This window comes from Malurus melanocephalus, unplaced genomic scaffold (assembly GCF_030028575.1).
Source record: "Malurus melanocephalus ecotype Western Australia unplaced genomic scaffold, MMel_1.1 scaffold_35, whole genome shotgun sequence".
In the NCBI taxonomy this organism is placed as follows: domain Eukaryota; kingdom Metazoa; phylum Chordata; class Aves; order Passeriformes; family Maluridae; genus Malurus; species Malurus melanocephalus.
In genome coordinates, this window is record NW_026623267.1 from 2,754,748 (window position 1) to 2,772,929 (window position 18,182).

The 18,182-nt window shown below is 34.0% G+C and overlaps 1 long non-coding RNA gene across 1 annotated transcript in view; it reads right to left on the minus strand.

Moving 5' to 3' along the window:
* LOC130572398 (uncharacterized) overlaps positions 1-18,182 on the minus strand; it is a 193,611-nt gene that overhangs the window by 117,985 nt on the left and 57,444 nt on the right. The window contains exon 2 of the long non-coding RNA XR_008965214.1: positions 8,581-8,671. This is a non-coding gene — a long non-coding RNA (uncharacterized LOC130572398). The remainder of the gene's footprint in view (positions 1-8,580; positions 8,672-18,182) is intronic.

The following is an 18,182-nucleotide window of genomic DNA, read 5'->3' on the forward strand; positions in this document are numbered from 1 at the left end:
TTCCTAAATGCTTCCTCAAAAAAAAAAAAAAAATTGCTGGGTACTGATCACACAGATATTTTGCAATTTTATTTTTATTTCCATTCTTCAGACACCAACTAACTAATGAACTGTTGCTGAAAGAAAACACCCAGCAGGATCACGGAGCCACTGAATGGCCTGGGTTTGAAAGGACTGTAAAGATAATCCAGTAGCAACCTCTCTGCTATGGGCAGGGACACCATCCACTTATATTATGTAATGTTGATACATCAATCTTTAAATTACAGTATTTTAAAGGAAACTTTAATTTTATGTATTACCTGTTGTTTACAACCAAGACTTCACTGCAAAACTGATTCACAACASAAAGAAAAGGAATAATTGCTTAGAYGAAAATAACATAGCWAAGACCTCAGGTGCAATATCCTTGAAAATCCATCACATTTTGCTTTAAAACATCTAATGCTAATGTCKTGGTCTTAAAAACATGCTGTAATTAGCCAGAACCACATAGTAACATAACTTCTTAAAGAACTTCCAAAAGCTACTTTTTTTTAATCAGATGGAATATGTAGATAATATGTTGTTTTGATTGCCTATAATATTTAGCCTTCATCAGGTGTACAGAGATTTGCCGTGATTTAAAATCCCTAAAATTTCAGCTAACAACATGGAGTTTCTTTGGAAGAAGGAAAACATGTTAAAATAGCAATTACCACCTTAATTGCAAATAGCTGAAAGTTTTTGAATTTTTGATGGTCTGATTCTAGGCTTGATTTGCAACATCGTTCTTGATTGCATTGTAAATCTTCTGTTGGCATTCAGGGCTCATTGTAGGGTTTTTGTTTGTTTGTCTTCTGAGGTTTTTTTTTGTTGTTGTTGTTGCTATTGTGTTTTGGGCTTTTTTGTTTGGTTTAGTTTTTGTATTAACAGCATTTGTATAATTTTGGGAAACAGTAACTGAAGAGAATAAGCAAGGATGAAGGAAGAATTAGAGGTCTTTCACATGAACATTCCATCTTTTTTTCAAAATGCCAGTGGAATACATTCCAAAGGTTTCTTCTAAGCAGATTTGATAAAGACGTTATCAAATATTTTACTGGAAATGAAAATATCATTAACTGTCCTAACAGATTCCTTTTAACTGTTATTCTTTATTACATTTCACTTCAGAAGTGAAACAAAACAAAACTATTCCATCAGCTCCAGCTCCCTCCTGTCTGCTTCAAATGCAAAGGAAGGCACTTCTTCCTCAGGCTGAATAGCCTTAGTCTTAAATGCATACTGAACATCCTTAATTCTCCCCGATCAAGTTTTTGGAAAATTTAATTGCTTGGTGCCATCAATTGCATCAAAGAGAACCATAGTAATTACAATTAGCAGAAGGAGTTCTGTGAAAGGCTTCACAGTATTTTGAAAGGACTTTGGTATCATTAATAGCATGCAGTTTGGAAAACCCTTTAGTGTTTTATAGTACTTGATGAATTTGTATTTTTGCTTCTCAGAGATGGYACCTACTCATGGAATACTGTGTGCSAATTTAGCAAGAACAACAACTGACTATTCCCTGTGTTCATAACACAGATTACAAAATATCAATATACATACAGTATACACTATATTTTACAATATTTCAGCATTTAACAGCCATGAAGAGAGAAATCATACAATAACTAAAGGCATGTCAGAGACAAAGATGAAAGTGTTTTAGGATGCAGAGTTTGATGAGTCATCTTTTATGACTGGCTAAATTCTAAAATAAATCCTTTCATTCTCCTTTCTAAAATCTATTTTTTTAAGTACATTCACATTTTTATRTATTTGYCCTTCAGACACWGTAGAACTGTCTGATGGAATAAGATAAAAATGGCATCTTTCTGAAAGTGAAGTTTCAGTGTCAATATCTTAAATATTTTCCTTCTTTCTTTTGCAAAATTTCAAGTGCAATTCAAAAGCTGAAGAAACTTTTTTGATTGCCTCGCCTTCAGATCTGTAGCCTGAATGTACCAGACTGAAAATCAGTTCCTTGTTTACCCTTACCTGCAAGGACAGGAACTGACAGTTTTTTAAGTCTGCATTGGTAAATTTGAACAGTTTTGTTCTCAATAACATTTTGTAATTGCTTTTAGTATTTGTCCAAAAACCATTTAAAAAACCAAAAAGACAGAGAATATCCCACCTGTTTTGAAAGTAAGGCCATTATAAGCCAGGTATGGTAATTATTATCTTCAGGGTTATGAAATTTACTGAGCATACGACAATTTACATTTTCTTAATTAAATGTAGACTTAATTAATTGGTAAGTTTACCTGTACATTTACTAATATTTTCTCTTCCAAAAAAAAAAAAAATTCAAAAAAACCAACATGTTAAGGGTTAACATTAGAACACAATGGAAATACATTCTTTTTAGGATGTAAAAAAAAGATAGGAGAAAACATATTAAAAAATCCTATTAATGGGTGCTTCTTACCACTATACATATTTCTAAAAATTCAAAGGAGCAGCTTAAATAGTTTACCAGCAGGTATTGGATGTTTATGGAAGGACTTTCATGAATCACATATTTTCTAAACTGTTGCTCTTAAATGTCTGAAAATAGGTAATTTCAAACTGGGCTGCTGTAAAATGCCCAGAACATAGGCCCTTAGTGGAGTGCATGGCTCCTCATAAATTTATTTTGTAAGAAATAATAGATAATTTGCCAAAAGTTTGAAAAAAAAATCCCTTTAAATATGCCTAAACTCGCTGGGGTTATAAGAGAGGCAACCTTTCATATGAAAAGAGCTTATGAATTTGTACCAATTTAACCAGTTGCAAAATAAAGAAACAGACCTAAGAGAGCACATTTAAGAATCACTAAATTCTAAATGTGCTCATGATCAGATTACTACTTGTCTCTTTTTTTAATAAAAAGGAAATAATAATTAAGCGATTTTTTTCCCAAGGAACACTTCTAGACAATCCCAAATAAGATTCTCTTATCCTTTACTCATTCATAAAAAGCTTATAAAGCATGTGGCAATCATACTTGATTTGCTTCTTTTAGTCTCCCATATCTATCTAGTTGTCAATCTTTTCCTCTTTTGTTTTCATAATTTTGTATAGGTCTCTTTTARTTTATATGAATATACAGTGTCTAGTAAAATGGAATCCAGATGGTAATGAATTTTTCATACTAGATAATAAAAAATAATATAATAACACCAGTAACATGACAGAGCCCTCAGTCTAAACTGCTAATTCCTCTTTTCTTTAAAAAAAGGTGCTCTGTATCAACTTTAATAATGTGAGAGATGCATTTTGTTAGTTAATGCTCTCTGTGGAAGACTATATACAATTAATTCACCAGCCAATTACAAAACTGGGACATTTTCCAACTCTGTCACCTACAGACCAAACTAGTGCCACAGTCCTCTTGGCTCTCRTCATAAAAATCTTTGTAACACCTTGCATGTGCAGTAAGGCAACCGAAATCCTTTACTTTTAATAACATCCAATCTGCCTGTCAAATCAAATTATTGCCTCAGTGACAAGTCATAAMGACAGCTTGAACACACTGTGAGTCAGGAGTAATAATTGATCTCTTGAATATTTTCCCATGTTAKGAACCTTGTGCTTCAAATGAGCATATTCCAGCTATACTTCAGAAAGCTCAGGCACAGCCAYTTCAAAGCCCCATGACTTCAAAATAGTCATGCTATAAGAAAGACCATTTTATATCCACTTCCTCAGAATTCCTTACCAACACACATTATTAATGTGATTAAATCACATACTTTATAAGGCAAAAGCTGGTGAAATTGTATTTAGATTAGTAACAGTTTGGATGCAGTCACAGACTTTCCTTCAAATAGTCCAGGTAAGAAATATTCCCATCTTCTTTTGACCTTACAAAAAAACTTCCTTCTGCTTTCATGATGGAAATCACCATTCCATTTTAATACTTCTTCCATGAGATATCACAGATATTCACATATTTTTATATGTCCATTTCAAAAAAAAAAAGGAAATATTATGCCTAAAATTCTGAAAAATTATCTGTCCATATGTACTTTTTTCATGTTTTCTTGCAGAAGTTGTTTTTTTTTCTTGAAGTTCTTAAGCAGTTCATAATGTGATTTGTAATTTTCTTCTATAAATTGCATGTCTCCTCAGACATGAATGTGAAAGACAAAGAAATTAGTGTATTTTATTACTGAGCTGTTTCTTTCCATCAAAGAAGGAGAAAGAGACATTGTTGGCCAAAAGTCAACATTGCRAACAGTTTAAATGTGAACCCTATAGCAAGGAAAAAGCTTGTTGGCAGGTTTCTTAAAAAAATATCTTCCTAGGTAAATTATTTCTTTGCTGGTCTTTGGCACAGAATAGTGTAGGTTCCAAACAGCCTCCCTGCATATTCACTCCTGTCCTTCCCAGGTAAAATTGAGTCTAAGATCAATTATTATTCTTTTTACAGATAAGATTAACCTTAAAAATGCCATGAAATCAAAAGGAGTTTGTAGTATGGCTACAATGCAGTGCGGCTTCCTTTAGGCAAGATAAAAATCAAATTAGAAAATTAGTTTTTCTACAGAAATAACAAAATATTCACTCTCATCTTTATAACCTCTAATGTGCACAGTATAACATTCACAAGTAAAATAGCCAAGATTGTTCTTATGATAAATCAAAAAGTATTCTAAAGCGATAATTTATATCAACAAGAATGTTTCGATAAAATAAGAATGAAAGAGTAAAATTTACAAAACAAGTGAGGCATCTGAAGTGGGACTTGGATCAAATACCGGTAAGTTAATCAAAGACATAAAAATATATACATAAATATGTAAACTTTTATCATTAATACTCCTAAGTTGCCTAGGGTCCTGCTTCCATGCATCTAAAGCTATACTAAACCAGTCAAGGTTAAGGCTTTGTTACCTAAATCTGACTTCAATTCTCAGAGCACAAAGTTCCCTGATGTGCTTTCCCTGGAATGCACAAGTTCCCTTATCAGGCATTAGAGAAGGAGCCCKGGCACCTGACCTGCTCTGATAGATWCCCACTGAAGTTCTCCTCATATTAAACTTCAAGTATGCAACAAGAMTCACACTGTSTAAGTGCTTTCACAGATCCAACTCCCTGAAAAAACTCTTACACACACATATTCAAAACATCCCTAAAAGCTTTCAACASAACAACCATGGGAGATTCTCTTTTAAGGAGCAAAATATGAGTTACATCATTGGTATTTCACTTATCAACACAAGCCATTAATTTCCAGATGAGTTTATTTTTGTGCTATTATCAACATCTCCTATATTCATAGACAATAAAAACAGAATTTAGGCTTAATGGGAGAGGATATTTACAGGATACGAACTAACTGTTGAGGAAAAAAAATGCTATTGCTGACAGAATTCCTTGACACTTACCATGACAAAAGGCTCTACCAACATATGCAAACAAGCTCAAACAGATCCCACATTGCTAATAGGGAACTAGTTCATCCTGCAAATACACAGGGTYCCCTGCTGTGATGAAAGGAGACATGCCCAACACATTAAAGTTGTGCTGAACAAAGAAAGAGGCTTTAAGAAAAGACCCAATTGTTATAAAAGTACAATCCTAACAGCTCAAATGACTACCAAGAAMACCAATACAGCCTTGATATTTAAATGCACCCTCAATTTGATAATGAAAAAAAATGCGTAAGAAGGAAACAGTGTCATATACTGAAAATCATATTATTTGCTGATAAAAGTAGCCATCATAAGTCAACCAACCAAGATTTTCGTAACCATCTTCAGTCATTTCACAATACACAAATCTGCAACTTGGCTACAAGTGTGTACCCCTGCCATACAAATAGAAATTACTTCAGCTGCTTCCTGAATTAAACTCTCATGTAAACACTAAAATATACTGGTTAAGGAGACATGTTGAAACATCAGCTGATATATGCATATAGTCAGTAATTTTAAAACATTCCAAATGTTTTTCTATTGATTTTGTAATATTTAGTATAAGCTAGCTAATAATTACGACCAAAGAGGTTTTTAAGCTACACTTAAAAAAACGGTTCACTTTATACTTTCCATTATCTAATTAAAAAAATGTCACAAATTCATTTTCAAACTAGAGATCTGCCACTCTTGATTTATTCCACCCAGTTCTGATTTCAAAGCATGAATTATTTCTATTGAAAAACAATTTTGATGGAGAATTCCAGATCAAGTCCTACCATCAGATCTTCTGAGGCTGAAAATAAATTTTCATGTAAATATTAATGTTTTAATACAGTCTTTCCTTTAAAATTATTAATTTTCATAGAAAAATAAGAAAATTACTAAGCCATAAAAGTCTACCAATAATATTTTACAATTTTAAAAATCACTTGTTCCATGGCATTATTTTTTCTAGTTGAATTCAGAAAAAGAAAATTTAAAAAAAAAATCAGTATATTCTACACCTGTTAATTTGTGCAAACTAAGCCCATTGAAAGCATCCAGCTCCATTTTTTTCAACTTATTTATATATGACTCTTCTTTTGACCTTGTTTTTCCTATTCTGTGCAGCATTGCAGAAAAAGAAGTCTTCAGAAAAAGAAGTGGAGAATATGGTCATTATTAAATGAGGCTCCGGCTTCAGCATTGTTATTATGATATCCAGCAAGCATAAGAAGCCAAATAGTAAGAAATTTAATCACAAACTAGCCTTGAGAACATATTAATCTAATGAATTAATTGAAGATAAGTCTCTACACAGCTGTTCAAGAAGTTCAAGTATGTAGGGGAGCGTGACACATCAGAAACGACATGTGCGCTCTTTCTCATCTTGCTCTCTTGGAGTCTGTGTTACTATTACACATTTCCAGGAGTGCACAGCTTTGCCAGTTCTGATAGTCATATCTGATTCTTGGTTTTGCCTCAGCAAAACCGTGGTACCCATGAGTGACCGTTTTCCCCAGTTCCCTACAAGGGTCTGTTTCCTGCTCCCTGGTGACACCAGAGGTGGCCTCATTGCCTTGGTGTCTGACTGTTCAGGCAGCACTTGCTGCTCAAGCAGCTGCTCCAGKCTCCTCAGGGAAACCTCGGGAAGCRTATATTGATTCAGCTAATTCATTTTTAGGATAGCAAACGATTTTAATGGAGGAAAGATTTGTCATGATATGCACGCTCACTCTAATTGGGGAATGGATTAAGGCCCCATTATCAAAAAAGAGACTGCTCTCAAGAAAACATTTTTTGAAATAGCATGACCCAAATTCACTGTTCAGAAAGTGTGGGTGACAAGGCTTTCCCTTTGCAAGAGCAATATCTCATTACACCATCACCAACAGCTCTGTTTTCATATGAACAAGAAAAGGAGACATATTTCAGCTTTAGAATATAACAAATAATAATTGTAGGAAGACTAAACCGAAAGCTTTTTTAAAATAACGTGAATGATGTGCTTGAGGAAATAGCCATCTGGATTTCAGCAAGGTATTTTATAAAACACCACATGTGAAAAGGTTAGTTAAAACCTGAAGACACAGAGGCAGGCAGCGAAATTGCAAGGTGGATAAGGACTGGCTAAAGAAGAAATGGCAATAAGTTCTGAAAAGTAAAGCATCAGGCTGAAAGACAGTTACCAATCAAGATGCAAATTTTGGCACAAGTTATTTATAAATTGGAAATGAAAAAAATAGATTGGAAAAGTAAATAAATTTCTAAAAGAAAGTCCAAGAGAAGATTTCTATTAGAAAAAGCAAGAACTCCTATTATGGAGTTTGTCATCTTTATGATGCCAATGAGAAAATTGAAGACCAAGATGGTCCTTGTTGGTCTTGGGTTTCAAAGTTTGTCACTCCTTCTACTCTTCTATCAAATTCTCTTCTCTTAACCATCAGTGTACCACAATATGCTGCAGCCTGTGGTTTCTTAGGGCATGTTTACCCCTAAATTACTTGATTTGAATTCCTCAAACTAATAGTCTTAGAACTTATCACTCACAAGGCATTGTAATAGGGTCACTCACTCTCAAAAGTCCATTTAAGCCATTTTCAGTAAAAAAGTAATCAGTGCATTCCTTCACTATCTCTAGCCTTACAGTTGTGCCTTTCCTCCTCTCATTCTTATTAGTTGCCTTTCTCAATTTTTCATTTCCTCTTGCTTTGCTATTTTTTCCTTAATGCTCATTAACATATGTTAGCACTATTTTCCTTAGCAAATGGAGGAATGCCAACAGCAATGATTCATTCTTTTAAATATATTACCTGCCCGATTCACAGTTCAACTTTGCTTTTTAAAATATCAACACTACAGATCTGGGAGAAACTAAATAAATCAGAAGTATATATAAGCCTCTCTCCTATGTCCTCATCAACCTGAAAAAAAAATGCACTAAAAATGGAGTGGAGCACAAAATYAGGGGGTAAATATTCTGGTATTGTTCTCTCCATTTGCATATTCTGGGTTTATCTGAAGTTCATCATGCCTATTTCTGGACTCACTGTATATGAGTAAGACATCTATAATCAACCCTTAAACCAAATTTCTTTCCTGCTCTGTGGGCAGGTGTTCTGCAGGCAGCTGTTCAGCATGTGAACTAAAAATTAAAAAATATCCTTACCTTTTAGGTGGATCTGTGATAAGGCTTCGCTCTGCTGGAAATCGCTCTCATAGACATCATGCACGAGCCTTACAGGCTAAGAGACCAGTACCTAATAAAAAATTCAAAGTCACTGCACGTAATAGGTAATGAAGTGCTGGTTCTAGGCAGCAGCACAGGAACTTCAGGTGTTTGCTTAATATTCACTAAGCATATTCTGAAATAGTCCATGCACATTTTCAAAAATTTCTTTCACATAATGCCACACTTTTTTTCGATCCTATAAAAGACATTTGTTCAATAATATCCCCTAAGTATCTGGGCCTGGGGAAAAGGTATCATTTGCACAGGAGTATTAGAAAGGCATTTAGCAGAAAATGACGTATCTTTGAATGCAGTATTCCAGAATACTACAAGGCAAAGCAAATTAATGTTTGCATTACTTATATTTCATTTGCAAAAGAGAATTYGARTTGTTAATTTAAACATATTTAAARCCTAAATAGCAGAGACAGGAGCACATGAAGAGGTTAACATGCAATGATCAGATACATACATTAAAAAATGGAGTGGAGTTAGGGAGCTTCCAAAATAACAAAATTGTACACATAAAATAAAAGATATATTGTTATTATATTAGTTGTTTTTAGCAACTAATTTTTTTCTTTGTAAATTTATAGACTGCAAGTTTTTACAAATTTTTGCCACCCAGGTGTTATATACTGTAAACTTATAATGGATGGGTAAGTACAGAAAAATTGACATACAGGTGAAGAAAGAAGTAAAATTATATAACGGAAAACTATAGTACGAAAGAAATTGGGCTGTAGTGAGATTCCCCCCTCTCAAGAATAATAAAATCTAAATTTATGCCTCAAAATTTAAAAGGTCTTTAAAAATGGTCATYCACTTCCATAAAAATATACATTGGTTTGGTTTATAGAAAGATKTTTTTATATAAAATAGCTTCCTAACAAAATGATTACAAAATACTGAAAAATAATATTGAAAAAGGGTAGGCTGAATCTTTCATTCTGACTTGATGARAACAGTCTCTTCCTTGGAGAGAAATCCTCTAACATTGGTAAGCCCACTTTGCAGTCTGTGAGCAGTGTGGCTGAATGCAGCCTTAAAAAATCTTTATGACAATGTATAGTACACATCTTCTTACTTCATAATCCACACTAAAATATACATAGGCTTTGGCATAATTCCCCTCACAATATTTGGAGATCAGGAACTGTTTGGCTCCTTCCAGAACACAGCCAACCTTCTCATTGTTTTCCTGAGTTCTTCGATAAGCAGGAAATTTAAGGAAATACACAAATGGGYGCGTGTGTCCATGTGGATGTGTCTGAGTGAACCTCAACAGAGAGAATGCCTCATAGCAAAGGAAAGAAATATTGGAATTGATTTGGCTCTAAAATATTCAGGCCACAGAAGGACTGTTTTCAAACTCTTGGATTGCTTTCCAATGTCCAGTGCTATTCCTCACTTATTCTCAAGGGAGAGTGAAAGAATTGCCTATATTTCTTGAGATAATTTTAGGGAAGTGAATCTTGAGGTTATGTTCCTCCATCTTACTAAAACATCTTTCAGTGCTAAGATAAACCTGATGTACACACAGGTAAGGTTCATACAGAAGAAATGCCATAGGAGAGAAAAACAGGAGAAAACCCAACATATCCACCAACAATCAAACACGGGCCAGGCACAAGAAATATACCCCAGCCAGTTCAAATACAGGTAGAGCACTATTGTAAGTCTATTTTTGCATGCCCGTTTAAATTCTGTAAGCCTCCATAAATGCAGTTATCATTACCATTGTTGCCTTATCATTCTCAGTGATTGCTCTCTTTCAGTCAAGTACAAAGGCAGGCTGAATATAAATGTTTTGTCATAAAACTGCTATTCAAACAATAAAAAGGGTTATAATAGTACTAAAAAAATCACCCCCAGGGCTGCAGCACAGACTGGTAGTATGCATATTCAGGCAGCACAAAGCAGTTCCAGTCACATACTTCTACCCACAGGACCCTTCCACTGAATCCGCACTTGATATCAGCATGTACCCAAAAATGATCCAGATATTACAAGGTAGTCAAGATACATGGAATATTTTGGAATGTCATCCAATTAGAGGAACACAGTTTAATAATATTGAGAATCTGTGTTGAATTCAGCAAATATCAACAAATTTAGTTAAATTCTTTAATTTTTAAAAAGGAAAATGCTAAGAAAAATGCTTCAATTATGTTTTCTGCCTTTATCCAAAACTGTTGTTGTTGGTCCCAGATCTAGCCATGTAGTGCCACCCAGGGGCCAACTGCAACATGCTTCAACACTGCCATCTTGCCAAATATCCTCAAAAACGCATTATGCAATACACCCCAGACCATCTTCTGCACAGGCTTGAGTATTCTTTTTTAAATGTCTTAGATGTTATAGTATCCTTTTTTTTTCTTTTCTTTTTTTGTAGCATAGAGACAAGAGAGATWGGGTCAGGTCAGGCAAGGAAGGGTGAAAGAATATGTAACAAGCCAGGGACCACCAAAACAGACTAATTACTCCCATAGAGTGACCGGATGGTTATCTGATCAAGGAAAAAAAAAAAAAAAAAAAAAAAAAAAAAAAAAAAAAAAAAAATAATAAAAAAAAAAAAAGAGAGAAAAAAAGAAATAAGAAAATACCCCACAGGTAGAATTTAAAACAAAAGGTTTATCAGCACCAAAAGCCCACTGCCCTGGGTAAATGTGCTTCCTTGCAACAATAAAGACAAATAAAGTACTAAAAAAGGATAAAGCAGAAGATTACAGACCTAGCTGTGGTTTGATAAATGGCACTCTACTCCACTCTGCTTATTGTGTACTTCATACCTCGCTCTTGAATATGGAAGAGAATTTTATTAAAGATTTAGCCACGGTGGTGGTGGTGACTGGCTCACAGTAATTTTCCTACAAAGTAGTTTAATCTATCACAGGGCAGACAGTGCACCTTCTTACCATGTATCATATCTGTCTATTGAGTAAGTGCTATCCAAATCCAATTTCTTTTCATTTTTGGAACCTGTGATGCATATTCAAGATACATTTTCTTTTTGTCTGTGGCCTAAATTAGGTGCTTTATAAAGAAAAAATAAAAAAGGCGAAAAAAAGTGAAGTAATAAAAAAGACTGGACATTTTCTTTTTTTTTTCTGAGATTCACTACAGTGCTAATGATGCAAAACAATGGGCATGTATGGTTGGCTGTCACTGCACTCACGACGCTGTCAGTGCACAGCCCCACCTCCAAATCCCAGCCCCAGCTCTTACAGGTGAAACTTATAAAATTGCTGCAATAAAACCTTACCTTGCTATGATATTTCAATGCTTATTTTCTAYACTTAATTAAAATAATGATCAAAATCATTATGCTTTTTTAAATTCAGTTATCTGAGGCTGGAAAAATTGCTGGTTTAGGCAATCAAAAATGGAGTCTAAGCATTTAGAAATTACAGAATTTTTTTCCCCCACAATCAAACATAAGATACAGCTTCTTACAGTTTCTTCATTTTAATTGTAAATTACTCTGTAGGATTCACCAAGAATCTCAGAAATTAAGTACTTCTGATAATTTCTCTGYTCTGACAAGTATTTACTCCCAGTCTGTGGCTTTTGGTTTGGGGGCTGGGGGATTCTTTCATTTCCTTACTTCTGTGTGTGTGCTGAGTGTGTTTGTCAAACTGAGACAGAAATTAAGGAGATCTAATCCAAAATTGTTGCATCTAAATATATCTCTTTTTGAAATTACTGTTAATACAGAATATAGTAACTCTCCAGATCTGAGCATGAAGCACATCCRAGCATAAAATATCCAGGTAGTTCAACAAACATTTCCAGGGCAACTAAAGGTGATAGAGTTGGTCCTTTGTGATTTGTATCCTCTGTGKTTTACAGTCTGATTAATTCCCTTTGCTAAACCAGTACATAAGACCAGTGTATGTATTTCAAAGTGATAATCAGAAYATTAAATCTACCAACATGTTTGAATTTATGCCTGCTGCAATATGGGTGATTACCAGATATTAAATTTACTGTGCTTAGAAAAAATAAACATATATATCGATATCTATATCTATATTGATATCTATATCGATATCTATCTATATCTATATCTATCTATATCTATATCTATATCTATATCTATATCTATATCTATATCTATATCTATATCTATATCTATCTATATCTATATCTATATCTATATCTATATCTATATCTATATCTATATCTATATCTATATCTATATCTATATCTATATCTATATCTATATCTATATCTATATCTATATGACTGGATATGGGAGAGTCTTAGCCCAGAGCCAGCTTCAAATCTATTCCAGCTTTGGTCCCGTGGAAGAATCTTTACAAGTTGTACCAACAAGTACCTTTCTTTCAACTTGATCTTCAACATCTCTGACATCTGCAACAGGCTGAAACAGCTATTTCTAACATGTTTTTGTGCATGATACCCATTATAACATATTTTTGACTTGGACTTTCTGTTTCTAATCTCTGTCTTCTCATCATCGTATTTTTCTTTCATAATTTAAGCASCACTATCTTACTGCCTATAAACATAGTCCCATTCAGGCCTGAGACTTCAGTAACAGCAGAGAGTACAAAGAATGGCATTCATGTACTCAGTACTAATGATTTTCACTAGAATTTGCAAAAAGTGTGTGTGACTAAAAATTTCAGCCCATATTTCACGCTAGACAAGTCAGGTTTTGTACTCCAGGTTTGTGGAGATCTAACTACTTCCTAGCACTTGTTTCCAAAGTCTTACCTAATCAGGTCCCTACCTCTATGAGGAACAGACTTGAACTCGAAGATTAATTTAAAAGGTTGCCAAAATTCTAATTTTTTCATRGGTTTTCTTCCCAGATTCCATTACAGATGGTACTTTTGTCTAGTGAACAATATACATTGAGAACACACTTTGAATGAAAAAGCACAACCTCTCTTTTCTACTATTTCACTTTTTCCTGTGGTGTTAATATTACAGAATATCATTATTGCTTTTGTTCAGATGTAAATCACTCTGTCCTGCTCCTTCCAAGCTGACAGTTTAGTCATCTTTGACTGCATTTTCCACTGCTGATTTTGTGAAAGGGGTTCTCTGAGGTAGCACTCAGGTAGTGATGTCCTGTGAGACCCTGAAAATATTGAAATTTGAAAACTTAAAATCAATGCAGGTGCATTCATGCAATTTTTTTCTCAAAAGGCAGACTTTTCCTGGACTTTTTTATCTCTGTGAATGTTACAATTGTGGTGCTTTCTTTGGTCTTCAAATGCTGTTCTGCCTAATGTATTTTATAGAGCACTGCAGACCCTCTATCAGATACACAACAGCAGGGCACTGCCTTCTCTCTCTGAGCATCTTCCTGGTCTTACTTTACTCTCTTTASTTAGGAAAATAAATTATTTTAAAATTTTGATTGGTCAGCACCTTTCCAAAGTCTTCTGTCCAAGGTCCCTGACCCATTAGGGTCTCAGAGAAAGGACTCAATTAACTCCCCACACATGCAATATTTAAGCTTGCCTTTAAATAACTYGCAAAGGGTTTCAGACTATCATCTTTGCTTAGAAAATGCTTAGAAAAAGCATGTGGTTTATATTTACATGGAATTWAATACTCTTTGAATTCCTCTGATATAACTAGTCTTCCTAGCTGATTTAAGTGAGAACAACAAAAAACATCAAATGACTGTCATCCTATCAAAAGAAGTAACACTATCCCTTACTGTCCTTATTCTAAGAGATCTATTTTTTGCAGTTACTTACTGAAAGTGCTGTTTAAACCTTATTCTGGTGTCCTACACATCTTCAGAGAATTTACAATGAGTAGAGTTTTAACAAATCTCCTTTTCCATCAAGGATATTKTCTCAGTTACATGTGGTATTTTATGTCATTTTACTCGTGGCATTGCATTTTTCTTGAGATCTATGAGTTCAACAGAGGCCTGTGTTTTTGTTATCCAAGTTTCAGTCATTCTCAACTACACTCCACTATAGGTACTATAAACTAATGAAGTATAGTTTGTAGTAGGGCCTTCACCCCTACAGTTCCTCACAGACATGGCCAGAAACGTGGACAAACAGCATAGGCAAGATATCCAAAAAAAGACATTACACAATCACTGTCAGTAAGGATGATGTCCAGATTGGCAATTATATAAGCAAATGTGAGCATAGACTAAAATCTCTGCATACATGAAATGTCACAACAATAAGGAAGGATGCTCAGCTTCTATGCTAGAAGAAACCTAACTGATGTATGCTGCTAGCCCAAAAAGAGGATACTGGACATTTGAAGAAGATACTTTGAACATGAAAAGCAACAAATGTAAAATAGTAACTAAATAAATTAACATCCTGACTTTCACATTACATTGGCCCATGTAATTACAAAAATGAAAAAAGAAACCRAGGAGATGATAAACCATCTACAGAGCCACTACAGAAGTTTTGAAAAATCTGTTACTTTGGGTATAAGAAAAATATCATTGGTTATGRAAGAGATCTATCAGCCTCGATATACGCAGAAATAACTTGCTGTAGGAACACAATTACAGGAATGTTGCAAGTCAGGAACACTGATAAACAGCATGAAGGAAAAAAAAATGCAAGATAACTGTTATAACTAGATATACTTTTACTCACCATCACAAAACATTCAGAATGTTACATTCACAAAAACCTGAGACAATATCTGACCAGAAAGAAAAAAACACTTTAAATAGAAAAATCAGAAACCAGTAACACATTAAAGAAAAGTCTTATGGTACTTTAGATTAACTTGAAAACTGAATGATCAGAAAAAACTGATTTGGCTACACCGTCTCAATAGCATGAACCTCCATATTGAGTCAGAAGCATATTTAACATGCACTTGTTTTGTTATCAAATGCCTTTTTTGATGAATTATATTAGAATCACTGCCATTCCTGAGATAAATTAAACCTGTATTTTTCATTTCATAGGACAGTTGGGCTTTTCCTGAGACATCTGTATAACCTTAGAATTTTAAGTTGCAGCTATTGCACACCCACACACCTCTGGCTTATTACACCTTCATCGGTTTGAGAAAAACCCTTCCTTCAGCCAGACTGTGGACTAATCCCTAAGGCCAGATCATTCATTGACAAAAGCAGGAAGTACTGCCCTAGMACATTACTTCAGGCTCACCTCCATATTTTAGCAGGCAGATCATATATCCAAGAATATGATTTTGCATCCCCTGAGATGACAGAAAGCACCTCAAGCATTTACCTATTCACTTAGTTTACCACTTGAAGATTTTAAAACCTAGTTTCCTTTTGGGAATTTTTCATTATAGAATATTTGGAAGACCTCTTTCCTCTCTGTTATAAACCATTGATTTTGGTCCCAACTCACAATWAGAACAGTACATACTCTTCTCATTTGCAATGAATGGATCTGAAGAATAACTTGCCTTACTTCTTATTTGACAGAGGACAATATGAATTAGAGCAATAAGAAACTATATTCCAATAAGAAAATAAAAATTCAGGTGAGGGAATCTCAATATTACACATCAGCAATCAAAGATTATATAAATTTGCTATTTTAATAGAATCTAAAATTAACTATTAAACAGTTCAAAATTCAGATGAAACTGCAAAATCCAATTGCACTGAAATATGGATATATGGATGTCATTTCAATATAGAGCCAGGTTTTTGTCATCGCATACATCCATAATACAATTATTATTGAGGTATTACAACCTCAAATAAGATAAAACTGATATGACTATTTCATAAAGTATTTACAGGCAATAGACAAAACCCTGTAGTTCTCCTAAATTTAAGCAGCTTTCTTGAAATTTAGGTAGCAGCACAGACATGGACTCTAACTGAGAAACTGACCAACTGAATTTTTCTTATAGGTAAAAATTATCTTTTTTAAGAACTTAATAATAGGAATACATGCAAATGGCTGTTTAATTTATACYGATTTTCCCACCTAATGCAAAAATTACCTCTGTCAGAGATCTAACTGTGATGCAAGGAYAAACTGATATGCCAGATATATCTGGATAACTGGTTTCACACCCTCCTTTCCCTTCTCAGCTACTGCTGTCAAGATTTACATYCTGTCAAGTCCACAGCAAACACTTACTTCTTTAGCCCCTCCTGCAGTATTTGGTTCTTAGACTGGACCAGCAACAGTAAGAYAAGCAAGACATTCAGCATGTGACAGCTGAGCTGAGAGTGCTGCCTTGAGATAGGGAGGGTCCACAGTGCCCTCCAGCCTGGATACCTCAAACTTTCAGTGAATGTTTGGATTGTTTAGTAACCAAAGATTCAACTTAATTAAAGAAATAAAAACTGGTCATTAGAAAACACACACAGCCTTCACGATGAGATGATACTCAAATATAAGTATATAATATATATACATARTCCCTCTATGTTTGGCACACACATCAGACTCCTTAACATTTGAGTACAAATTTGGAAGAAATTTTAAAACACAAATATTTTGATGTTTCTTAGGGTCTTCCAAGATTTTTTCTGAGAATTTTTCACATGTTTTTTTCCCCCCTACAAAAGGGAACGTCACTCATTTACACAACAAGTAGGTTCAGGTGTTATGGTTATATAGCCAGTAAACCAAAACATCGAAAGAAATTTATTCTTGTTGAAAAAATCTAATAAAACCTAGGAGATAGTCACAGAYGCAGGAAGTTTCCCCCATCCTCCTTGAGTTCATTAAGAAAGTGAATAAGGAAATTACCTCTTCTACCTATGTATGCAATATCAGCTTTATCTAGAAACAGCATGGTTTCATTAGTATCTGTCACAACATTAGCATTATATAAGAAATTGCTTGAAGCCAATATCCCAGGTACAACAGTCCTAAGCCCTGGCAAAGACCAGATACAAGCTATGCAACACAGAGTATCTCTGCATCTTATGAATGATGGCTTACTGCTGGAAAATTTTACCCTTCTTTCTTGGTCTCATCTATCTAGGACTTTCTCATATAACCCATGGCTAACAATGTACTTTTTGTAAGCCAAATTACTGAAGACATAATAATATTCAGAAAGTAAAAAAAAAAAAAAAAAAAAAAATTGAAAWAAAAAAAAATCACCAATGCTCTGTAAAAAAAAAAAAAAAAAAAAAAAAAAAAAAAAAAAAAAAAAAAAAAAAAAAAAAAAAGCCCCACTGAATTATATTATTGCTCAAAATAAATATTTGCCCAGAAGTGTTTCTCTAATCAATATTTAAAGTGAGTCAAAGGAAGTTTAATAGCTAAATCTTGCTCTCATTATATGTCATCATCCTTTATCTGATATCTTCTGAAGCTATAGACTCCTCAGAGGTTGGGAGAAAGCAAACAATTAATTTCACAAAATTTTCATAAGAAAAAGCTGCTCATTTGAAAAAATATGACAAAACTGGATTAACATTTTCATGCATTCAGGAGGGCACTAACATAATGCAATAATTTCTTTAATAATGAAATATGCTTTGATCCTATTATATGTTTCAGAAATAATTATATCCTGTCAAAGCACAAAAGAAAATGAAAATACAAGTGGTTCACAAA